The sequence below is a fragment of the Papio anubis genome, chromosome 14 (assembly GCF_008728515.1).
Source record: "Papio anubis isolate 15944 chromosome 14, Panubis1.0, whole genome shotgun sequence".
In the NCBI taxonomy this organism is placed as follows: Eukaryota; Metazoa; Chordata; class Mammalia; order Primates; family Cercopithecidae; genus Papio; species Papio anubis.
The window spans coordinates 59074512-59100836 of NC_044989.1; the positions used below are offsets into that span (position 1 = coordinate 59074512).

The window sequence follows — 26325 nt, forward strand, 5'->3', positions numbered from 1 at the left end:
GGTTACATGGTATAAATTATTAAAAATTTACCTGTAAATAGCAGACAAGTGACAAATTTCATCATCCCACATAATAGAGATGGCAGAGATGTGATTATGTGGAACTTATATAAAATTTTTTTTCACATTTTTATCCACCTTTTGCATACTAGTCAGTGACCCTTAAATAATAAGTAGAGAAACAGGATCTTTTTTCTCAATCGTGTTGCTTTATCTCCAGGAAAATTTGATATTTTTTTCTCATTCTCAATTTATTCTTTAATTTTTAAAGATCTTTCTAGTCATTTTTTTTATGCCAAAACTAGTAGATGGTCATTGCATTAGTGTTCTCCACAACCAAAAGGGGTGTGTGTGTGTGTGTGTGTGTGTGTGTGTATCTAGAGAGAGATTTATTTTAAGGAATTGGCTCTCATGATTGTGGAAGCTGGCAATTCTGAAATTTGTAGGATAGATTGGCAGCCTAGAAACTCAGGCAGGAATTGATGTAGTATTGAGTCCAAAGTCTGCAGGGCAGGACGAGCTGACTGGAAACTCAGGCAGAGTCTATATGCTGCAGTCTTGAAACAGAAAGAATGACATTCTTTCATTTGAGACTTTCAACTGATTGGATGAGGCCCACCCACATTATAGAGGGAAATCTGCCTTCCTTAACATGTGCCAATTATAAATGTTAATAAATGTTAATCACAACTAAAAAATTCCTTCCCAGCAACATCTAGACTGTCTTCTTATGAGTTTAAAATGTTTGAAACTTCATTTGCTTATGGAGCCCACAGATGACAGCCAGCTTTTGCCTGCATATGAGGGGCAGCACTGTCAGAATGGTAGGGTTGCCACAGTCAGGCACCAGGCAGGTGATCAGGGTACACATTTCCCATTCACTGTGACAGTAGCATAGGCACCATGTGCTGGGCACCATAGCCTAGCTAAGTTGACACATAAAATTAAACATCACACTAATTAAGACAATTTTAGAAAATAAAAACAAACTAAAAACACATGTAATAAAGCCCTTTCAAATGATCTCTGCTAAATGTTTCAGTGTGTATCCCTAGAGTCTTCCTCTTGTGTTTGTATGTCTTTTCTTTTTCCTAAGTTGAGAATAAAGTGTTTATTCTATTTCCTAAGTCTTTATTTATTTAAGAGTATGTACACCTTCTCACTTCATTAAAATTATTTATTTTTCAATCATATTTAATAACTTCAGTACAACCAGTTGAAGGGCTTGTTGGATCATTAGGTTTTTAATTTTATATGGACATTATATCTTTTCACATGTAACTTTTGAATATATTACTACACGTGCATTTGCTAGTTAAAAATATGTACATTTTTAAACTTTTTGCATGCATGGCTAAATTGCCTTCCAGAAATGTACCAATTTATATTCCCAATATCAATATTCCAGAGGCCAGTTTCCTTCCCTATGTTTCAATATTAGGTGTTAGAATAAAAATATTCCAATCTGAAAGATAAAAAAGATCTTGCATTATTGTTTTAATTTGAATTTCTTGATTTCTAATTATGTTAAATGAATTTCTTATGTTTATTTATATTAGTAGTTCTTTGTGAATTGTCCACTTTGCTCAACAATTTCTATGAAGATGCTTGCTGTTTTCCTATTATAAAAACTGTACGCCATATGTATATACACAAACAGTTATATATGGAATACATTTATAACTATATGTATATTATAATTATATATGACATACATATATATGTATGTGTGTGTATACATTGTGTGTATATATACGCACACACAGTAATGTGTGTGTGTGTATATATATATACACACAGTTATATCTATATATGGGAATTGTATGTTTTGTGTGTGTGTGTGTGTATGCCATACAGTTTTATATATATATGTATATACATATATGGCATATATATGTGTATATGTGTGAAGTTTATCAAACTGAAGTAAAAAACTCATCCATTTTTTCTGTTATGTTATACTTTTGACATCATGCATTTCAAATTTTTTCTATCCCAGGATGGAATACCTTCTAGTGCCATTATAGTTTATTTTCTTTTTGTAAGCCTTAGAATTACACTTGATGTGTGGTGTGAGGTAGGGATTATTTGTCAGTTTAAGATTTTGTTTGAACTACCGTTTTTTCTATCTACTTCTATACCTGAGGGAGATGGCATGCAACAGACTAAAATTGCTAGAAAGAAGCAACTTTACAATTTCATATCTGGTTGACCCAATAAAGATCACAGTGTTTCTGCACCATTATTATTCTGTCTAAAAGCAGGATTAAAGGTAATGGCAGTTGCCTCAGGCATCCATGCATATGAATGCATGTGTATGTTTATGTGGATGTGTGTAGATATATATGGGCATGAAAGAGAATATACCTATAAGATGACAATGAGGAATCTGGGAATCGTTTTTAGTATTAACTCTATCATCTTATTAGCTACAAATTTTTCAAGACTTGAGAATTTTTATTTGTTGACAATACTTGCATCTTTAATCAGTAATCATGCTAGATTAAAAAGTACTAGACTACAGTATTTTAACTGCAGCAGTATGTATTTATGTACAAGGGCAGAATATGTCCGTAGACAAGATACTGCCTCTATTTCATGGACATATTCTGCCACTGAGCAAATCTTGTTACCAGTGACTATGTTGACTTGGAAAGGTTATGACACACATCCCTAGCACAGTGCTGTTTGTGACCCTGTTGTAATTTTCACTGTATTTATGTACCCCCATAGGAAATGTCTTCCATTTAGTTTTTACAAAATGGTTAGTTATTGGGTACAAGAAAGTGCAGTGACTAAGATAAATCTTACCCTATATAGTCTTATTTTTTCCCCTCATCTTAACAATCCTCATCACTCTCATCATCAATTTTTCATCACTAAATATGGGACAAGAAGGAGTGACGTGAAGTTTCAAGTGAGCCATATTAAGAACTATGATTTTCATAATTGCTAGAAGTAAGCAGGCTTAGTATTTTATCAATATGTTTTATATATTAGCCAATTTATTTTAGATTAGCTGTCTTTTTTGAGATTTTTTTTTCAGAGTTATCTTGAAGTTTATTTTTAGTGTGGCAAAATTCCTTATTAATATTTGTAGGTTTTCATTATGCATTGCACTGTTTTACACTTGAAATTTTTAGGAGATAGGGCTTAGCATTTTACATTTTATTAAGCTCCTCAGAATATTTATATAGCTATTCAGTTTCAGAAGACCTAAACTGTCGCATTTGGTTTTAGAATTTGTATATTCAGAGAGATTTTCTCATGAAATGTTGTGAGAAGACAGGTTAAAGTGCCTAACACAGAGCCAGGCACAGAGTAGGCATTGTATAAATGTACATTATATATTTTATCTGGGTGTTACGGGTAATTAGCAAACTGATGTGGACTTGGTCTGTTCCACATTTGTGGCTGTTTTTAAGGAAGCTTCCATTTAAATACATACATTTTACAGTGTATGTTTTGTATTACTGATCTCTATGAGCTTAACATTTGGAGGACGGTGTTTATTGACTTTTTAGTGTGAACAGCTCATCATTTTGTTAAAGATTCAATATTCTGAATATTCTAGGAACATAAATATCCACAAGTACTACTTGCATTAGCTAACAGAATTACCATATATTTGCACAGCTGTTAAATGGTTGTTTTAAAATTAAAAAAAAATAGTTCAGGTGTATGGAATTATTCAAATTTTGTAAATATTCAGAGGTTTATACCAAAATAAGAAGATGCCACCTTGTGGTACAAAAAAAATATTTTTAAGTACATTTGTAATATGTGCTTGACAAATCTTTGGTATACCATGTGGTTGACAAACCTATTTGAGTAAATAGGAAAAGCAGCTAAAATACTCATGCTCGTGGCCAAGTATTTTATTTTTATTTATTTTTATTTCTTTTGAGATGGAGTTTCTCTCTTGTCGCCCAGGCTGGAGTACAGTGGCGTGGTCTCAGCTCACTGCAACCTCTGCTTCCCTGGTTCAAGTGATTCTCCTGCCTCAGCCTCCTGAGTAGCTGGGATAATGGGAACCTGCCACTGTGCCCAGCTAATTTTTGTATTTTTTTTTTTTTTTTTTGTAGATATGGAGTTTCACCATGTTGGCCAGGCTGGTCTCAAACTCTTCACCTTAGGTGATCTGCCTGCCTCGGCCTCCCAAAGTGCTGGGATTACAGGCATAAGCCACTGTGCCCGGACACTAAATGTTTTAATTCAGCAACTGTGTCACAAATAGAAAGATCACATGGGGAAAATTATGTGGGAGTGTGTTGTTTTATGAAAGCAGGGGTCTATTCAGTAGTATACAGTTGTTACAAAGGTATTACAATGGAAAATTTCAAAGATGTGTAATGGAATATAATAAACTCACAACATGTATTTTAAAATTAAAATCGTAGTGTATTTTCAAGAACGATTGCTACATTTTGTTCCTTTAGGTAAAGAGTAAAATTTTATTATGATTTGACTTTAATGAACTTAATTTAAGATAATGTTTTACTTGGATAATGTTTACATATATTAAAATGATGTTTTGTTAAAAAGAAAAAGATCACTTGAAATGAATTGTGAACTATAGCATACACCTAGATGACAAGTAGATTTCTTACATCAGATGATCTTGGAACTTCTGAGAATGAGTCAATCTTGGAAATCATGTAGTTTGATATTTTTTTTTTTTTTTTTTTTGAGACGGAGTCTCGCTCTGTCACCCAGGCTGGAGTGCAGTGGCCGGATCTCGGCTCACTGCAAGCTCCGCCTCCTGGGTTGACGCCATTCTCCTGCCTCAGCCTCCGGAGTAGCTGGGACTACAGGCGCCCACCACCTCGCCCAGCTAGTTTTTTGTATTTTTTAGTAGAGACGGGGTTTCACCGTGTTAGCCAGGATGGTCTCGATCTCCTGACCTCGTGATCCGCCCGTCTCGGCCTCCCAAGTAGTTTGATATTTTATCTTTTATTGGCATGTAAACTAAGGCATAGAGATGTTAAATGACTTGCCCAGGAACCCCCACCTCCTCAGCAGTTCCCTATCTTTATCCTGTGCTGCTTCTTCTTCCCCAAACTACATTTGAATTGGCCTCTTGTATTGAGAATCTTTGTTTTCCAGAAAAAGAATAGATAAGAATACATTTCTCCCCTCTGAACCTTTCATTAAATGTTTATTCTGTTGCATTTCTCCATAAGCATTTTTATATTGCCATTTTCTCCTCTTATTAGAATACTTAATATAGTTCCAAATAGTACATAATTGAAAACAGTTTATCATATCCATTTTTATTTATTAGTATAATAGTATCCCTGCGATCTGGTGGCGGGAAAGTACTGAACTATTTTATTGTAATTTATCTCATTTTAAATGTTCATTTGGGTCTATGAAATTGCATAATACTTTTAATACTTTGTAGAAATATACTTTCAGAGTATGTGTTGGAAAAAAAAAACCCTCAAATATCAGAATTGGCCTTGAAATTTTGCAGAAACAATATTGTGGGATATTCCAAATCTAAACAAGTGAATGAATCAGCCTATCATTTCAAAGATTTTGAAAGGGTGTGCACATGTATATGTACCAAGGACATAAAAGATCATGTTCATAGACATTTATCCATGACAAGTGACAAAGGAAGTTACTGGCACGCCTTGTTATAGAATCTCCAGAGCACTGTGAATGGATTTATCAGGAAAAGTATCACACATAGAATTGTATCTATCTTATTTTTATTATTTTTATTTTTGACTTTTCTTTTAGGTTCAGAGGGTACATGTGCAGGTTTGCTACATGAATAAATTGTGTGTTGCTAAAATTTGGTGTAGGAATGATCCCATCACCCAGATAGTATACATAGTACCCAATAGGTAGTTTTTCAGCCCATGTCTCCCTCCTACCCTTTTTACTCCTGTAATCCTCAGTGTCTGTTGTCCCCATCTTTGTGTCCATGCATACTCAATGTTTAGCGTCCACTTATGAATGAGAACATGTGGTATTTGATTTTCTTTTCCTGTGTTACTTTGCTTAGGATGATGGCCTCCAGCTTTATCCATGTTGCTGCGAAGGCCATAATTACATTCTTTTTATGGCTGTGTAGTATTCCATGGTGTATATGTACCACATTTTCTTTATCCAGTCCACCAGTGATGGGCATATAAGTTGATTCCATGTCTTTGTTATTGTGATTAGTGCTGCAGTGAACACGCAAGTGCGTGTGTCTTTTTGATAGAACAATTTATTTTCTTTGGGGCATATACCCAATAGTAGGATTTCTGGGTTGAATGAAAGTTCTGTTTTGACTGGGCACGGTGGCTCATGCCTGTAATCCCAGCACCTTGGGAGGCCAAGGCGGGGGATCACAAGGTCAAGAGATCAAGTCCATCCTGGCCAACATGGTGAAACTATGTCTCTACTGAAAATAGAGAAGCATTAGCTGGGTGTTGTGGCATGCACCTGTAGTTCCAGCTACTCAGGAGGCTGAGGCAGGAGAATCGCTTGAACCCAGGAGGTGGAGGTTGCAGTGAGGCAAGATTGCACCATTGCACTCCAGCCTGGCCACAAAGCAAGATTAAAAAAGAAAAAAAAAAAAGTTCTGTTTTTAAGTTCTTTGAGCTCTCTCCAAGCTCCTTTCCACAGTGGCTGAAATAATTTAAATTCCCATCAGCAGTGTATAAGTATTCCCTTTTCTCCACAACCTCGCCAACATCTGTTATTTTTTGACTTTTTAATAATAGCTATTCTGACTGGTGTGAGGTGGTATCTCATTGTGGTTTTGTAGAATTATATTTAAATGAAGTCTTGAGGAATAAGAATAATTTAGATAATCAGGTGGTGCTGAGGTAAGTACTCTAAGCAGAAATGGTGTGGCCCATGTCTATTTATCTTTGGGATATAGTGATTAAAATTTGTTTGGAGATGGAGGACCTTATATAAGGGTAAGATTATTCAGGATAGATGATGAATTAATTGTGTTTAGCTGTTTTCCATATGTAATGGAAAGCCATGAGTGACTTTTAGTTAACAACGTGTTATGAATGAACTAGCATTATGATTGAAGATTATACATGAAAGTGTGGTTTTGAGGAAATAGCATGAAATGAAATGAATGTGTGTGAATTTCTCTTAATTCAACAACTAATCTTTCTATTTCCCGATGTACTTTGATTTGCAAGTATCATAGAAGAAAATATTTTTATTACCTTTATTTGGTTAATTTTCCTTTCTTCACGTATTGACCAGAAATAGGGCAATAGAAAATCTATACTCCCTTTGCAACAGTTTATCTTTTCAATAGCACCAACCCTTAGGACAACTGTCACCTTCCCAGTGCAGATTTACTTAAAAGAAAAAAAGCCTAGGGGTGTGTTATGGTTTGAATGTGTTTCCAGAAAGTCTGTGTTGGAAACTTAATCCACAATGCAGCCGTGTTAAGAGGTAGGGCCTGCTGGGAGGTTTTTAGGTTCCCACCTTCATGAGTGGATTAATGTTGATCATAAAAGGGCTTAAGGATGTGAATTTGAGCTCTTGGTCTCCCTTACTCTTCTTTGCCCTTCCATTATGGGACGATAGCGAGAAAGTCCTTATCAGATGCCAGCCCCTTGATCTTGGTATTCTCAGCCTCCAGAACTGCGAGAAATAAATTTCTATTGTATATAAGTTACTCAGTCTGTGAGTCTTTGACATTCTAACAGTACCAAACAGACTAAGACAGGGTGGTTGCACAAAAATGTGGTAGAGTACCCCATCATTTATATACTGTTAGTATTTGTGTTCGTAGGAGGTCAGTTAACTCAGTATAGCCCAGAATAGGCATTAAGAAGCTAAAGAAAACCTTTCTCAAAAATGTCTTTGTGGTAGGTGGAATAATGGCTCCTCGAAGATGTTTATGTTCTAATCCCACAGACCTGTGAATATGTTAGGTTATATGGTTTGCAGATGGAATTAGGTTGTGAGTCAGCTGACCTGAAAAAAGAGAGATTATAGTAGAATCTCCGGGCTAAGCATGTTAGCACTGGATTGTCTGAGTGAATCTAAAGTAACCATAAGGATCCTTAAAAGTGAAAGACAGAGACAGAAGAGGAGGTTGGGATGATAAAATGTCAGAAGGACTCAACCTACCATTGCTGGTTTTGAAGATGAAAAGGGGGGTGTTTGGTTTAAGACAAGGAATGTGGGCAACCTTTAAGAAGCTGGAAAAGGCTGAGTATGAGGGCTCAAGCCTGAAATCCCAGCTACTCAGGATGCTGAGGCAGGGGGGTCAATTGAATTCAGAAGTTCGAAGCTGCAGTGCACTATGATTGCACCACTGCACTGCAGTGGAGTGACAGAGTGAGACCTCGATCTCAAAAAAAAAAAAAAAAAAAAAAAAAAAAAAAAGCTGGGAAAAGTCAAGGCAAGGAAACAGTACTCTTTAGAAACTTCTGAAAGAAATATTGGCCTCTGGCCCTACCTTGACTTTAGCCCAGTGAGATCTGCAACAGACTTCTCACCTGCAGAACTGTAAAATAGTACATTTTTGTTGTTTGAAGCCACTAAGTTTATGGTAATATGTCACAGCACCAGTAGCAAATAAACACAGCCCAGACCAAAGATCAAAGAAGGTTGAGAATGATCCTCCTTCTCCTCATCTTATAGTTACTCTGTGGAGGACTGACTGTCTGTCAGGTACTCAACATAATCTCATCCAGTTCTTACTGCTACCTTGCTGGCAGGTGTTATCGCTAGCTTGTAAATGATAAACAAATGCTGTCAGGAATTTAGGAAGAAATTCTCCCCAGAGCCTTGAAGTTTGTATGTGACAGAGATCAGGTTTAAACTGTTTCGTCTGAGGACAAAGTCTCATCCTCTTTATTGCAGGAATGGTTGGGAGGCAGTAGAGCTTTGGGTTAAGCACATTGGCTCTGGAGTCAGACTGCCTGGTTTGAATTCTTGCTCTTCATCGTGTTAGACTAGTGCCTAGGACATAGTAAATCCTCAGTACATCTCAGCTGTTATTATGATGAATTGTTGTTGTTATTATTATTATTATTATTATTATTATTATTATTATTGTACCTCATAGATGGCACTATAAGAGTAGTCATTGTCTTAGGAAGGTGTTTGTTAAAGTAACTACTACTACATCCATTCTATTAGGCTTAAGTATAAACTTCTCAAACTTCATTTTATACTTTAATTTTAGCTTTTGGAATTTGTTGAAATGCCTCTTCAGCTCATTAAGCAGTGAACTTGAAACTCATTAATTCATGTATTTACCTGGCATGGTCTTTATTTCTAACTACTAGAATGCTCTATTTTTGTCAAACCCTAATGATTGCCAGACAATATCCTGAAATAATTTTCTATGATGGTTACTCTTTTGACTGGACCTACCTTTGTGCAGTGAACTATTTTTTTTTTTGGAAAGATACTTGGGTTTAGGCAAACAGGCATCTGAATGGACAGAATACAGTCCCTCGGGTGTAAGTGATGATCCTTTGGTTCTACCGTTGTCAAGAGATGGCATTATGATTTCGCTGGACACCTATGCAACTTGCAGGCCATTTTATCATTCATTGTCTTACAAGTGAGCCCTGTTCCCTGTTTAACCAACCCTCAACCACAGAAGGTGGGTAGCAAGCTGATAAATCTCTACCAAGGCTGTATGAAGTCACTGGGTCTTCAGACTGGTAATTTAATGGTAAATCACTATTCTGGTAATCCACAATGACAGAATTTCTGGTTGTCCCAATATTCTGATTTCAACGCCCAGTACAAGGCTATCATTCATCTTTAGCCCCAGACCAGTGCTGAAGTAAATGTATGCAGCCAGTTCCAGTATGTACTGAGTCTGAGATTAAACATGCTCTTGACACCTGGAACCCTCAGATGTTAATCTCTTCTTAGTCAGTTTCCTGATCTTCTATTTGCTCTTCAACTCCCTTGTTTTCCCTGATATTCTTTTCTCCTTTTTCATTGTTCCTCTTTCACTTCTCATTCTTAGTTTCTTTTATGGACTCTACTTCTATAGTTCTGACATTAAAAGAGAGCTTTATCTAGTTTTAAACTTCTACCCTCTACTCTTCTTGTTCTGTTCTCTCTTTCTGAATGCCTTTTCTGACTTTCATGCCAACAATTATTACCCCTGTGCTGATGACTCCCATCCCATTTTACTAGCTCCTAAATTCTTACCTGATCTTCAGACTTATGAATCCAGTGACCTGGCAGCTGGGCATGCAGATGAATCTTGAAATCATCTTTCCTGTATAAGCCTGGGTTTTCTGTCCTAGTTGTGGCATCATTATCCTACAACATTCAAATAAAAATCAACTGTTTTTCCCATTTTGGCATATTGTAATGTGTTTCTTGAATCTCTTTTCTCTCCATCTTTATTATATTTGTCCTGATTCAGGTCCACATATTTGTTATCTGAATATTAATTTTGTTTTGATCATTTTCATGTATCATTATAAATTTTATCATTAAATATATCCATCATGCTTTCTACTTTTTAATTTCATCCATTGCTTTAATGTATAGGCGGTACTAATCTACCATGAAATAAATTAAATATTCATATAGATTTCCCTCTAGATTATTATGGTTTCCTTTTTTATTAATTATTAATGCTTTATAGTTTCTTTCCTTTTTCATGTTAAATGTTCTTTCATGTTATTATCATTACTTATTTAAGTTTTAGATACTTGAATTTTTCTTGATTGAATTTCTTGAATGTTTGCTCCAATAATTTTTGTAAAAACTAGTTCTTACAATTATCAGTTTTAGTTTATTTTTATTTTAAAAAATATTTTTAATTATTTATGCTTTCATTTTTAATATTATCTTTTTTTCTGATTTTCCTAAGTTTTCTTTGTTGATAGTATTTAGGATTATGAATTTGCCTCTAGGTTACAGCTTTTTAAGCAACATGTGTTATAGTATGCAATACTTTAAAAAAATTCATATTTTATATATGAAGAATTTCACATGTATGTAATGTAAACAGAATAGTTTAATCACCCCCCAGTTACCTATCACCAGACTTAAACAATTATCAACATTTTGCCATATTTATTCCCCCGTGCCCCCATTGTTTTGCAGTATTCTAAAGCAAATCCTAGATATTGTGAAATACAGTAATATTTACTTATATTTTTAATTTTGAGTTTCCTACTATTAAAAAAGGTTTAGATTATATATGGGTGTATGTATTTGCATGTTTATGTACTCATATGTATATGTGTGTATATATACAGACACTCTGATACACATGCACATACATTTTCAAGTAATTGGTGAATCTTTTAAGCTTAATTAAAATATTTGCAGTTTCAGGGAATATAGTCAGATAATTTGATCTGTATTATTTCTGCTTCTCCTAATAAACTTGGTTCTTCTTATAGATTATTATCTCACCCATTTGACAAACTATGTATTCTTCAAATGCAAGGAAAATCTGCTTTCAGAGTTGGCAGCACGATACATTTTATCAACTATGCTAGTCAAATTTCCATGTTACCATTATCTTAATTATAATAATCCAAATCTCCATGTCATCAAATTCTTCATGTTCTGTCCAAAGCTGAGAACATTGTATTAAAATCTATTATGACAACTTTTTCATTTTTATCTGCCTGCCAATTTTTGCTTAATATATTTGAATGTTATATTATTTGACTCATAAAGGTTCATGACTGATATATCTCTTATGAAACTTTTATCAATATAAAACAACTCTCTTTTATTCTATTTTCTTTTTATCTTTAAGCCTACATTGTCCAAAGTTAATATTGTCACCTCTACTTAAATTTAATTTGTGCTCTCTAGATTCCTCCTCTCTGGGCAGGGCATCTCTGAAAGAAAGGCAGCAGCCCCAGGCAGGGTCTTATAGATAAAACTCCCATCTCCCTGTGACACTGCACCTGGGGGAAGGGGCAGCTGTGGGTGCAGCTTCAGCAGATTTAAATGTTCCTGCCTGTGACTCTAAAGAGAACAGCGGATCTCCCAGCGTGGTGCTCAAGCTCTGCTAAGGGACAGACTGCCTCTTCAAGTGGGTCCCTGAACCTGGTGCCTTGTGACTGGGAGACACCTCCCAGCAGAGGTTAACAGACACCTCATACAGGAGAGCTCTGGCTGGCATCTGGCAGGTGCCCCTCTGGGAAAAGTCTTCCAGAGAAAGAAACAGGCAGCAATCTCTGCTGTTCTGCAGCCACCGCTGGTGATACCCAGGTAAACAGGGTCTGGAGTGGACCCCAGCAATCTCCAGCAGACCTGCAGCAGGGGAGCCTGACTGTTAGAAGGAAAACTAACCAAACAGAAAGGAATAGCATCAACATTAACAAAAAGGATGTCCACACAAAAACTGCATCTGAAGATCACCAACATCAAAGACCAAAGGTAGATAAATCCATGAAGATGAGGAAAAGCCAGTGCAAGAAAGCTGAAAATTTGAAAAACCAGAACGCTTCTTCTCCTCCAAAGGATCACAACTCCTTGCCAGCAAGAGAACAAAACTGGACAGAGAATGAGTTTGATGAATTGGCAGAAGTAGGCTTCAAAAGGTGGGTAATGACAAACTCCTCTGAGTTAAAAGAGCATATTCTAACCCAATGCAAGGAAGGTAAGAACCTTGAAAAAAGGTTAGAGGAATTGCTAACTAAAATAACCAGTTCAGAGAAGAAAAAAATGACCTGATGAAGCTGAAAAACACAGCATGAGAACTTTGTGAAACATACACAAGTATCAATAGCCAAATCGATCAACTGGAAGAAAGGATATCAGAGATTGAAGATCAACTTAATAAAATAAAGCATGGAGACCAGATTAGAGAAAAAAAATGAAAAGGAACAAACAAAGCCTCCAGGAAATATGGGACTATGTGAAAAGACTAAACCTATGTTTGATTGGTGTACCTTAAAGTGATGGGGAGAATGGAAACAAGTTGGAGAACACTCCTCAGGATATTAAATAGGAGAACTTCCCCAACCTAGCAAGACAGGCCAACATTCAAATTTAGGAAATACAGAGAACACGACAAAGTACTCCTTGAGAAGGGCAACCCCAAGACACATAATCGTCAGATTCACCAAGGTTGAAATGAAGGAAAACATGTTAAGGGCAGCCAGAGAGAAAGGTTGGGTTTCCCACAAAGGGAAGCCCGTCAGACTAACAGTCATTCTTTCTGCAGAAACCCTACAAGCCAGAAGAGAGTGAGGGCCAATACTCAACATTCTTAAAGAAAAGAATTTTCAACCCAGAATTTCATATCCTGTCAAACTAAGGTTCATAAGCAAAGGAGAAATAACATCCTTTACAGACAAGCAAATCTTGAGAGATTTTGTCACCATCAGGCTTGCCTTACAAGAGCTCCTGAGGGAAGCATTAAATAATGGAAAGGAAAAACTGATACCAGCCACTGCAAAAACATACCAAATTCTGAAGACCATCGACACTGAAGACACTGCATCAACAGGCAAAATAATGAGGTAGCATCATAATGACAGGATCAAATTGACACATAACAATATTAGCCTTAAATATAAATGGGTCAAATTCCCCAATTAAAAGACACAGACTGGTAAATTGGAAAAAGAGTCAAGGCCCACTGGTGTGCTGTATTCCGGAGACTCATCTCATATGCAAAGACACACATAAGCTCAAAATAAAGGGATGGAGGAATATTTACCAACCAAATGGAAAGCAAAAAAAATTAAAAAATTTAAAAAAAATTTAAAAAGCAAGGATTGCAATCCTAGTCTCTGATAAAACAGACTTTAAACCAGCAAAAATCAAAAGAGACAAAGAAGGGCATTACATAATGGTGAAGGGATCAACACAATAAGAAGAGCTAACTATCCTAAATATATATGTGCCCAATACAGGAGTATGCAGATTCATAAAGAAAGTTCTTAGAGATCTACAAGAGACCTAGACTCCCACACAATAATAGTGGGAGACTTTAACATCCCACTGTCAATATTAGACAGATCAATGAGACAGAAAATTAACAAGGATATTCAGGACTTGAACTCAGCTCTGGACCAAATGGACCTAATAGACATCTACAGAACACTCCACCCCAAATCAACAGAATATACGTTCTTCTCAGTTCCACATTGCACTTGTTCTAAAATCAACCACATAATTGGAAGTAACACACTCCTCAGCAAATGCAAAATAACAGAAATCATAACAAACAGTCTCTCAGACCACAGTACAATCAAATTAGAACTCAGGATTAAGAAACTCACTCAAAACTGCACAACTACATGGAAACTGAACAACATGCTCCTGAATGACTACTGGGTAAAAACAAAATTAAGGCAGAAATAAATAAGTTCTTTGAAACCAATGAGAACAAAGACACAATGTACCAGAATCTCTGGGACACAGCTAAAGCAGTGTGTAGAGGGAAATTTATAGCACTGAATGCCCATAGGAGAAAGTGGGAAAGATCTAAAATCTACACCCTAACATCACAATTAAAAGAACTAGAGAAGCAAGAGCAAACAAACCTGAAAGCTAGCAGAAGACACGAAATAATTAAGATCAGAGCCGAACTGAAGGAGATAGAGACACACACACAAAAAACCCTTCAGTAAATCAATGAATTCAGGAGCTGGTTTTTTGAAAAGATTAAGAAAATTGATAGAACACTAGCCAGACTAATAAAGAAGGAAAGAGAGAAGAATCAAAAAGACACAATAAAAAATGATAAAGGGGAGATCACCACTGATCCCACAAAAATACAGACTACCATCAGAGAATACTATAAACACCTCTACGCAAATAAACTAGAAAATCTAGAAGAAATGGATAAATTCCTGGACACATACACCCTCCCAAGACTAAACCAGGAAGAAGTCAAATCCCTGAATAGACCAATAACAAGTTCTGAAATTGAGGCAGTAATTAATAGCCTACCAACCATAAAAAATCCAGGACCAGATGGATTCACAGCAGAATTCCACCAGAGGTACAAAGAGGAGCTGATACTGTTTCTTCTGAAACTATTTCAAACAATTGAAAAAGAGGGACTCCTCCCTAACTCATTGTATGAAGCCAGCATCATCCTGATACCTAAACGTGGCAGAAACACAACACATAAAGAAAATTTCGGGTAAATATCCCAGATGAACATCAATGCAAAAATCCTCAATAAAATACTGGCAAACCAAATTCTGCAGCACATTAAAGCTTATCAATCACGATCAAGTTGGCTTCAACCCTGGGATGCAAGGCTAGTTTAACATACACAAATCAATAAACGTAATCCATCACATAAACAGAACCAATGACAAAACCCACATGATTATCTCAATAGATGCAGAAAAGACCTTCAATAAAATTCAACACCCCTTCATGCTAAAAACTCTCAATAAACTAGGTATTGATGGAATGTATCAAAAAATAACAAGAGCTATTTATGACAAACCCACAGCCAGTATCATACTGAGAGGGCAAAAGCTGGAAGCATTCCCTTTGAAAACCAGCGCAAGAGAAGGATGCCCTCTCTCACCACTCCTATTCAACATAGTACTGGAAGTTCTGGCCAGGGCAGTCAGGCAAGAGAAAGAAATAAAGTGTATTCAAATAGGAAGAGAGGAAGTCAAATTGTCTCTGTTTGCAGATGACATGATTCTATATTTAGAAAACTCCATCATCTCAGCCCAAAATCTCCTTAAGCTGATAAACAACTTCAGCAAAGTCTCAGGATACAAAATCAATGTGCAAAAATCACAAGCATTCCTATACACCAATAATGGGCAAACAGTGAGCCAAATCATGAGTGAACTCCCATTCACAATTGCTGTAAATAGTATAAATACCTAGGAATACAACTTACAAGAGATGTGAAGGATCTCTGCAAGGAGAACTACAAACCACTGTGCAAGGAAATAAGAGAGGGCACAAACAAATGGAAAAACATTCCATGCTCATGGATAGGAAGGATCAATATCGTGAAAATGGCCATACTGCCCAAAATAATTTATAGATTCAATGCTATCCCCATCCAGTTACCATTGACTTTCTTCACGGAATTAGAAAAACTACTTTAAATTTCATATGGAACCGAAAAACAGCCTGTATAGCCAAGACAATCCTAAGCAAAAAGAACAAAGCTGGAGGCATCATGCTACCTGATTTCAAACTATACTAGAAGGCTACAGTAACCAAACAGCATGGTACTGGTACCAAAACAGATATATAGACCTATGGAACAGAACAGAGGCCTCAGAAATAATGCCACACATCTACAAGTATCTGATCTTTGACAAATCCGACCAAAACCAGCAATGGGGAAAGGATTCCCTATTTAATAAATGGCGTTGGGAAAACTGGCTAGCCATATGCAGAAAACTGAAACTGGACCCCTTCCTTACACCTTATACAAAAATTAACTCAAGATGTTTTAAAGACTTAAACATAAGACTTAAAACCATAAATACCCCAGAAGAAAACCTAGGCAATACCATTCAGGACATAGGCATGGGCAAAGACTTCATGACTAAAACACCAAAAACAATGGCAACAAAAGTCAAAATTGACAAATGGGATCTAATTAAACTAAAGAGCTTCTGCATAACAAAATAAACTATCAGAGTGAACAGGCAACCTACAGAATGGGAGAAAATCTTTGCAATCTATCCATCTGACAAGGAGCTAATATCTTGAACCTACAAAGAACTTAAACAAATTTACAAGAAAAAAACAAACAATCCATCAAAAAGTGGGCAAAGTATATCAACAGGCACTTCTTAAAAGAAGACATTTATGTGGCCAACTAACATATGAAAATGGCAATCATTAAAAAGTGAGGAATGGCAATCATTAAAAAGTGAGGAAACAACAGATGCTGGAGAGGATGTGGAGAAATAGGAACACTTTTACACTGTTGTTGGGAGGATAAGTTAGTTCAGCCATTGTGGCAATTCTTCAAGAATCTGGAACCAGAAATACTATTTGACCCAGCAATTCCATTACTGGGTATATACCCAAAGGATTATAAATCATTCTACTATAAAGATACATGCACACGTATATGTTTGTTGAGGCACTAATCACAATAGCAAAGACTTGGAAACAACCCAAATGCCTATCAATGATAGACTGGATAAAGAAAATGTGGCACATATACACCATGGAATACTATGCAACCATAAAAAAGGATGAGTTCATATACTTTGCGGGGGCATGGATGAAGCTGGAAATAATCATTCTCAACAAACTAACACAGGAACAGAATTCTAAACACCGCATGTTCTCACTCATGAGTGGCAGTTGAACTACGAGAACACAGGGACACAGGGAGGGGAACATCACACATTGGGGCTTGTCGGGGTAGGGGCCTAGGAGAGGGAAAACATTAGGATAAATACCTAATGTAGATGACAGGTTGATGGGTGCAGCAAACCACCATGGCATGTGTATACCTATGTAACAATCCTGGACATTCTGCACATGTATCCCATAACTTAAAGTATAAAAAAATTAATTTGTACTGGGTTGAGAAATCTCTACTCATTCTTTCATTTTAAACATGTACGGGCACTTTTAAATTAGAGGTATTATAGTACCAACACATTTAATGTGTCTTTTTACTCAATCTGGTAGACTTCCAGCTATTTCTGAGTTTTTCAAAACTGATGTTTGAGTTTCTCTCTCTTTTTCTTGTGTGTATTTATCTCCCTTTTATTTTTCATTTCATTTCCTTCAATTTTTGTATTTTTTTTTTAAATTTTTTGTTACCTTTGTTTTGGTGATTGTTTTTGAGTGGTCTATGCTTTCATGTTTTCTATTGATTAGGAAAGTAAGAATCTGAATATTTATTCTACTCACTTTCCAAAATATCCAGCCTCTATTTTTTATATGAAAGTTAAGAAACAATAACTTGTGTTTATTCACAAGGAACATGCTGACTTTCCCTGCTCCCAAACCTCCCAACCTCACTTATTTATATCAAAAGTGGTGCTGGATTCAGAATCAGATTGATATTATTAAATTATTTTTGCTTCAGATCTATTCTTTTACAAGGTTTATTTTTGACATTTGAAATTCTATTTGAAAATGTATTTATGATTGGTATTTAGGCCTAATACTTATGTTTATTTATTTCAGGGTTCATCACTAAGATTTATATTCTAACTTTCCAAAATTTAAATTTGCAAATTAAATTTTAATTTGAGTATTAGTAGTCTTTTCATTCCAACCTATTTTCCTTTCACCTCAGATTGTTCTTTCTTTATGACATCTTGAAGATGCCCAAGAGTTTTCTAAAATTGTTTTCCTGATTCCTATGCAAACAAGAAATATCTAAAGCTTCTAATAGCCATATGTAACCACAGGTCTCTTGTTTATTTACATTCACTCAAATAACAACTTTTTCCAATTCATTGTTGTTCATTTTTCCTCCTTGCACCTTTTTCCACATACTATTGGGTAAGTTGATGTGTTCACTTTCCTTTCCAATTTCCAGTGACCAGGGGTCATTTACATACTGTGGTCTTGTATTACTGAGATGAAATCTTCTACCACTCCCACCGCCCACCAGAAGAGATGGAATTAATTGAAACTACAGCCTTCAAGATAAATTTGGAGCAATACTCTTCCAGTTCTTTATTCCATGTTTTATTTGTGGGTACAGTGTCTCCCAGGATGTAGTGTGCTATAATTATTCTTCCACCCTTTTATTTTCTGGGAGTTTCTCTATCTGAATAGCACAGAAATATTAGTGGATAGGAAGGGAATATAATATCCTATCCATCTGAAAATTAGCACCCATGTTGAACAGAATCCCCGTTCAGTTTCCTGCTTCGTACAGGGTCCAAATCTCTGAGCTGAGCTGTGCAGCAGATAATAGGAGAATTAAAAAAATACCTGCTCCTCTTTCAAGGAGGCGGACTTTTCTGTTTTGTGAAGTGATACTTGGATAGGCTACTGGATATTTTCTCATTCTTGACTCATCAACCTTATAATCAGTCTAAGTTTTTCCCAAATTTGTGGCTCTGGATTTCCTGTCACTCTTAGTTTTCTGTGTTAAAGTTTTCCATTTTCATATGTATGATATTGACAAGTGGGAGAGGCAGTGCCAGGGGATGGTGGCCAGTTGTCATTTTGTACCAGAAGTCTTTTATTATCTACATTTTAATGGTTATAAATAATGAATGCCTTTGTTGGGAGTACTTTCATTTACTCATTCCAACAAATTCTTAGACCAATTTTCCTTGAGATCAATTAAATTCAATCCCTCCTGTATGCCAGACTTTAAAAAAAAATGCCCAATACTAAGTAGAATAAAAAATGTCTTTTGCTTCAGAGTAATATGATTAGGACTATAACAGAGTTAGGTTGAAAGGTCTATATCACATCAGAGTCAAGACTATGTTTCTCCTTGGGAAATTGGAAAGGCTACTGGAGAATATGAAACTTCAGTGAATCTTGGGGTATCACTAGATATTTAGAGGCTGGGTTGAGAGGCCAGGGAAAGAAAAGCATAGTGACAGAAAGAAAAGCATAGTGACATAAGAGAGTGCAGCATGAGATCAGGAAGTTGTGATAGGTTGTAGGCAATTAAGCTGAAGAGGTTTATGAGGCCCTCATTTGTGTAGCAGGAAGATCTGATACTAGAGCAGTTAAAATTATCTAGGCAAGTGAGATGGGGGAATGAAGTCAAACAGCAGCAGCAGGGATGGAGGGAAAGTGACAAGTTTATGAGTCTAACCTGGAGAGAGAGAGGATGAGGGAAGAAGAATGCAGAATGTGAAGATTGTTTGGTTCTTCTGGTCTGCCAATTATGTTCAAGTATATGCGAGATGCAATGGTCAAAGTAATAGGTACGTAATAAATAAACCATTTCTGTTTTCAGCCTCAGTAGATCAAACTTTAGCTTGCCTTAGTTTATCATTCGTGTGTTTAGACTATGATCAAATAAATCTATTCATTTTCACACACTATTTATAGTGGTACATATTTTTTATGATGCCAAATAGTCACATTCTTAGCGATGGGAAAACTAATGCATAAATGGATTTGACATAAATCTTGAGGAATCCCTGAGAGATCTGGTTGGATAATGAGTCCTATTTTTGATTTTCAATCAAATATTCTTTCCACTAGAATTATCTACTTTCTTACTCAAAAAAAGTAATCTAACTATCTGAAAACTAATGATAATTTACAAGTTACAAGGAAACCATTTTGTACCTTTGTTATACTTGTAATAAATCCTAGGTCCAATGAATATGTTTTAAAGTATGTTTCAAATAGGTATTACTAAAGTAAATCATAAGAGAGACAAAGTAGAATTATTTCCCTAAAGTTTTTGGAAAAGTAATATTCTTTTCAGAGAATCAAATGGCGTTATCCAAATGAAAGTATTATTTATCCCTCAAAGGAATTTCTGCCTATTACTCACAATTTAGTTAGATAGATTTGCTTCTCATGTTTGAGTTACTTTTCCAAAATCATTTATCTTTTATTCAGTTGAAAAATATGTATATATTCTTAAGCAGTATTATTGAGAAGTTTTCCATTATTGGGAGAGTAAACAATAAAACAAAAAAATTAATACACACTAGGAATGCTCAAACAACTTCAAGTACCCATCTTATAAACCCCTAATACATTTATAAGTTTTGAAACTGAGAAAAAAAATCTCCATTTGCTCTAGTCAAATAATTTTTAGAGGTGCTAGAAATTATATATACACACATATATATGTATATATACCAGATTTAATAACTTGGCATGCATTACAAGAAATAACATTTTTCTCCCATTCTTACTTTAAGGTAAAGATTTTTTTAAAAAATACTTTCGTGAACTGAGATAGTCACTCTAGAAATTAATGCTAAAATGTTTAGTGATGCACTTGTACTAATTTAAAAACATAACTTGTTAACCATTATATAGTATTTGTTTCCAAACATTTAAAAAACTCTAATAAAGATTCTAACACAATTGTAATCAACTACAATCAATATGCAGGAGCTGGTTTTCATTTTCCACTTTGCACTGAGAGGCAGTTCTTAAAGTACTGAAGACCTAGCTGTACTTGAAAATGGCTGAGATTTTCTTGTGCTTAGATCTCTTATATTCCTCCTCAACTTTCAAGACATGATTTCATTTGATAAGGATGCTTTGGAATCTGAATTTTAACATGTAGCTGTGATGCATTTCAGCATGCAAATATACACACTGTATATTATTTTGCTTTTACAGTAATTATTTTCATTTATGAAATTCTAAATTCGATGTTAAATATTGAATATTTTGGTTAAGTGACAGCTTGTGCTAGCTTTAGGATATTCCTGCTTGATAATTATTCATGAGAAGAACAGCTGAAAACAAACTAGTTATACACCTTGGCAAATTACTGTGATTGTAATTCTGTGAAATTTCCCCATGGCCATGTGACTTTATTATAAGTACTCTAACAGTGCAGATGTCCAGAATGTTGTCGTTGTCACAAATGTTATTCCTATATTCAAAGTTTTTGAATTACTCTTTACTGCTTCAGAGAAAACGTGACAAAGGAGATGAGACATGCAATATGTATGATAGAACATATGCAGCTTTCTTCAGTGCCTGTCCTCCCTTGGTTTGGAGTGGGCATGGTGCTTACATCCCTTATTCCTGCAAAATAAAGAAGCAGTGGCATTTTTGTGAAATCTAGATATGATGAAAACATTTCCTATTAAATTTTAAGAAAAAAGAAAAGTAGCCCCAATTTATCATTCTTCAAAAAAATTCCGTCGAAAATCAAATGTTATTTCCCTACTCTCCTTCTCCCTTTCAGTTCCTTCCCCATATGGTTCCTGAAATGTTCCTCCATTTAAATGGATTTTAAAGCTCATTCCTTATAGTTCCTAGAGCATTCATTGCTTTTGAGAAAAAAAAGAAAAACATTTTAGCATGTGCTATTTTTGTTATTCTAATTAGCAAAAACAGCTGGTCCTGTGCAGCTCAGACTGTAGTCTTTTTCAACACATTGTTCAGATTTTTTTTCTTCTTCTTCTGTCAAGCTACAGGCTACCACCTCTCCTCTTCCCACACAAATCAACCCCCAAAACACCTGCACACACAACCTTAAATATCACCTACATCTGCCATGAAAGGAAAAGGGAAACAGCCTCCCCTTCCTGGTGGCTGGGCAGGGCACATGCACCAAATTATACAGAAGGTGAACTAAAGTCATTCTTAAGGTTCTCGCCACTTCACTGATTTTCCATTCACCCAGCATATGATTCTGTTGTCTCAAAAAGTGCATCTATCTTATAGTTTTTTGTTTTCTTTCTTTTTTTCTCAACCCCTTCTGGCAAATAGGGGTAGCCTCTTGCAGAATCAGAGATTGAAAAATTGAATAATCAAACCTTACCTTACAATTTGGTATCTATCAAAGGCATGTGACTGCCAATGATCATTGGAGCTGATCAAAGTCACACTCTGTTACCATAGCAACGAATCCCCATCTTGTTTATATGGAGGGGTACGCACCACAGGAGAATAATGTTGAGACGAATTAAATTTGTGTTGTTGAGAAATTAACATGTGGGATGTTTAGGGGTGAGTTGTATGGGTATTTATCAGTGTGCCTTTTTTTTTTTTTTTGTAAATGGAGGTGGTGGGGATATAACATGGCATATAGAGGGTATCATTATAAAAGAATCCAGTAAAACACTGAAATGTTTCAGAAATGCATTTTTAGATGGGATCCAGATATGAGGAAATGATCTTTATTTGGTTTTGTCACTGACATATTTCATGAGCTTGTCTTTCCAAACTCTTCAGCTCTTCTTCCCTTTTCCAAATTTAAAAAGGATTGCAATAGCATGTGTCTTTCAAGTTTTATATTTGTTTATTTATTGAGCTGGAAACAATTCTTAATCCTATACCATTAATCTTTTAGGGAAGATATAGTATGACTGGTATATTTTAATTTTCAGTGATCCGATACCTCCCCTAGCCAAATATTGGGTTTGCATAAAGCTCTTTGTGTTTTTAGTTTATAAGATATTATCTGATCATGAGGGTGGTAAGTCATTACGCTATTTTCCAATGATTTTTTGGCACCTCTTACTGTTTTAATTTTTTCAGAATAAATTAGAGTATCTTCTTCAAAGGAAATGCAATACACATGGGATATTTTAACTTTTTGTCATGTTCAAATAATGGCTCTCCTTGCCACCTCACCCATTCTTTAGGCACTGTTTTCCTGCTATTTTATCTCTCTTATCCTTCCACTTCATTCACCATCCATGTCAAATGCTTGCACTATAACCTCTATCCAATATGGAACTATCATTTTCCTCTTCTACAGCAGCCACCAGGAATCATTGACTCATATTTTCTGAAATAAACAAGACTGTCATATGTCCAAATATTAGTTCCCATTGCACTTGTTATTTTAGCCTTCTATCTTTTATACTTCTTTTATTATTATTCAAAATATGAATTCCACAAATTTTTGAAGTTACTGCCTCTTTCAAGGCTGTGCTGTCATGTAAGATACAATCCCAGTCTGGGAGTTTGAAATCTTATGAGAAAGGGGGAGAAACCAACATTCACTGACAGTCTCTTATGTGTCAGTGCCCCTGCACAGCACTTGATGCATTTATACCTTGTTGAATCTTTACATACACTAGAGGATGTGAGTAATACCCTCATTATTCAAGTGAGGAAACTAAATCATGGGGAAGTTAAGCAACTTGCTTAAGAACATGCAATGGAAGGCCACCCCTAATACTTGGAGTGCTTTATTTCAAGATTCATGTTAGTTTGTTTGCTTTTTCCAGGCTACATTGGGTAATAAAACATATACACATATACACATAAATACCATACAAGATGCAGGGAAATGAGTGTTACGTGAATGTCAATGGCAATATCTTCTTCAGAAGTGAAAGATGAGGAAGAAGTTCCTTCTAAGCAGAATGTCAGGAATTAGTTCTGAGGAGGAGGAAGCATTAGACAAGGCTGTGAGAATGGTGGCACTTATTAGGTAAAGATGGAACCTAGAGGTGAGACTGAATGACTTGCCCTCTGTCACCTAGGTAGATCACAGATGCTTATTATATTGGTGCTTAGGCCATTTAGGATGTATGCTGCTCAATACAAACAGATGAAATATTTGTTTTTCGTTTCTGTATCTATCTTGGCCAGTACATTAAAAATGTTCATTTATGTTTTCCAGGAGGAGGCTTGCTGCTTTCATTTTTAATACCTGAATTACTTATCAAAAATAGCTATCATAGAGTGGGATATGGTGGATGATATATTTATCTTTTTTTAATCTATAAGGCCCTAAAGACCTGTAAACTTTGTTAATCAAATTAAATTAAATCAATGAAGAACTAGTGTAACTAGCCTTATACAATTTTCTGTTACATATGCTAATCAAGGTGGTGATAAATTCAGACAGAACCTATTAACCACTGCTTTACTGTTTACTTCAACCCTTTCTCCTACCAAGCTGTGATGACCTACTAACATTGAGGCAATGAGTCTTGTTTCAGATTGCTGGAAGTGTTATTAAAAACAAAGAGAAAAGTCAGGAAATAGAACATATGCCAAATTATCTGTTGGAGAGGATTAGCCAGGAACCAAGGGATAGTAGGTTTCTATGCCATTCTCTTAGTTGTGTACCTATTATAAGGCAATGGTCTTGTACTTTCTCAGTTCCTCATCTCTATACTGAGAATGATGATACTGCTCTCGTCACTAAAGTTATTAGCAAAGAAGTGTTAAGTCCTTCCTATGTCATTTTAAAATGGATGCATATTAATTTACTACAACAGCTTTATGGAGAAGGTAAGTTTCATCATGAAACTATCTTGCCACCCCAAAGAGGTCCTATCTGTGTTTGTCTTCTTAGAAAAGCAAAAGGCTGCACACTTCCTGTTGTCCTCTCCAATGGCAGTGAGTCAAGGCCTCTCTTAGAGAGCTTTGTGGCTATGGAACCTTCTGTCATCAAGGCAGGAACCTGTGAGCAGCAGAGTGCCTCCACACTGACCCTTTCTTGAAGAGGAAGATTCTTTTAGCCCGAGACTTCAGGCAAAATACATTCGAAAAAAGAAAAAAATGTTTTTGAAATATATTCTTGGAGGCTTCTCCCCGCACCCCCTTCTTCTGAGCATCTGAGAAATACAGGCAAAGCTGCTAAATTTAGAGGACAAAATTTTTTTACCCAAAAGTATTAAATAATCTTACTATTTGCTGGAAAAATGTGTTTAAACCATTTAATTCATTTATTTGGTTTAAGAGGGAAAGAAAATGTGGTCAGTGCCTTCCAGGAAGTGAGTTACTCAGCTGCAAACAGTGCCTACATTGTTGTTATGGCTGATAGGTTATCCTACTAGTGAGAAAAGGTTTTCCCACCACATTCCAAACCACCACCATCTGAGTGTTTTCAGGCTGCTTCAACCTTGTCTAAAGAAGCCAGAAGAATGTCTCCTACTGTTTCAGTTTACAACTTGATGCACACATTGGGGAATTTTGAAAACTTTCCCATCAAAATCTACAAGAGGCTGTTGTCGGGGTGAGCTATTTAGAGATTACAGCTATTGGGTAACTGGTTAGCATTGTCCCTGCCCAATACCCCACCCACTGACCCCCAAAAGAGCTTTGTAGGCTTTTGAGGTTTCAAAATGGGCCTTTAGGCTGGAAGGCAAAGTGAGGGGGATTCAGGAGCAGAGAGCTCTAGCTCAGCTTCCCTGTGTGCCATTGTGCTTGTTGGGTAAGCAGGGGGTTACTGATAAAGTCATGAACTTAGCATATGTTTTCTACTCTGTATTGTTCCTTTCTGCAGTGTTGTCTAAATAACAAGGGCATAAGACCCTTCTCTCATCATACCAGGAGATTTGCCACAAATTTCAGCTTAATCAACTTTCACTCACTTGGTGCACATCCGAAGAGTATTGGGGCTTCAGTAAGTGCTCAATTATTAAAGAATTGTTAAATAGGTTTGTGTGGAAATGGAGTTTTCTGAAATATGTTTGTATCATCAGAATCTAAGCTTATGTTCTTGGATAATTCTGTCTTCTCGTAAGTTTCTGAGTGGCTTTTTCACCCAGTGCTATTTTTATCCAGCATAGAGGAACGAATTCATAAAAGAAATCTCAATTTGTTAAAGCCTGATATTATGCGTGTAATGACTGGATTCTACAATGAACTGACTTTTGAATTTTAGTGAGTGGTAAATGAATGGATTGGAAACCATTGCTTTTAGAAATGGGCTCCTTCTGTTCCTTTATTCTAAATTTCATACTAGAAGGAAAGTTATTTTGCAGGTATAGTCCTTTTGCCTGGAGGTTGATTTTAATTTACTTGAAATGGTAGTTTCTTTTCCCTCTTTCCATTAAA

The 26325-nt window shown here is 35.9% G+C and overlaps 1 long non-coding RNA gene across 4 annotated transcripts in view; it reads left to right on the plus strand.

The window, feature by feature from the left end:
* The first annotated feature begins 17434 nt into the window (after window positions 1-17434).
* LOC108581645 overlaps window positions 17435-26325 on the plus strand; it is a 72381-nt gene continuing 63490 nt past the window's right edge. For 2 of the 4 annotated variants that reach the window (XR_004178264.1, XR_004178265.1), the window contains exon 1: window positions 17435-19799. This is a non-coding gene — a long non-coding RNA (uncharacterized LOC108581645). The remainder of the gene's footprint in view (window positions 19800-26325) is intronic. The other 2 variants (XR_002516661.2, XR_002516660.2) reach the window with 2 other exon arrangements.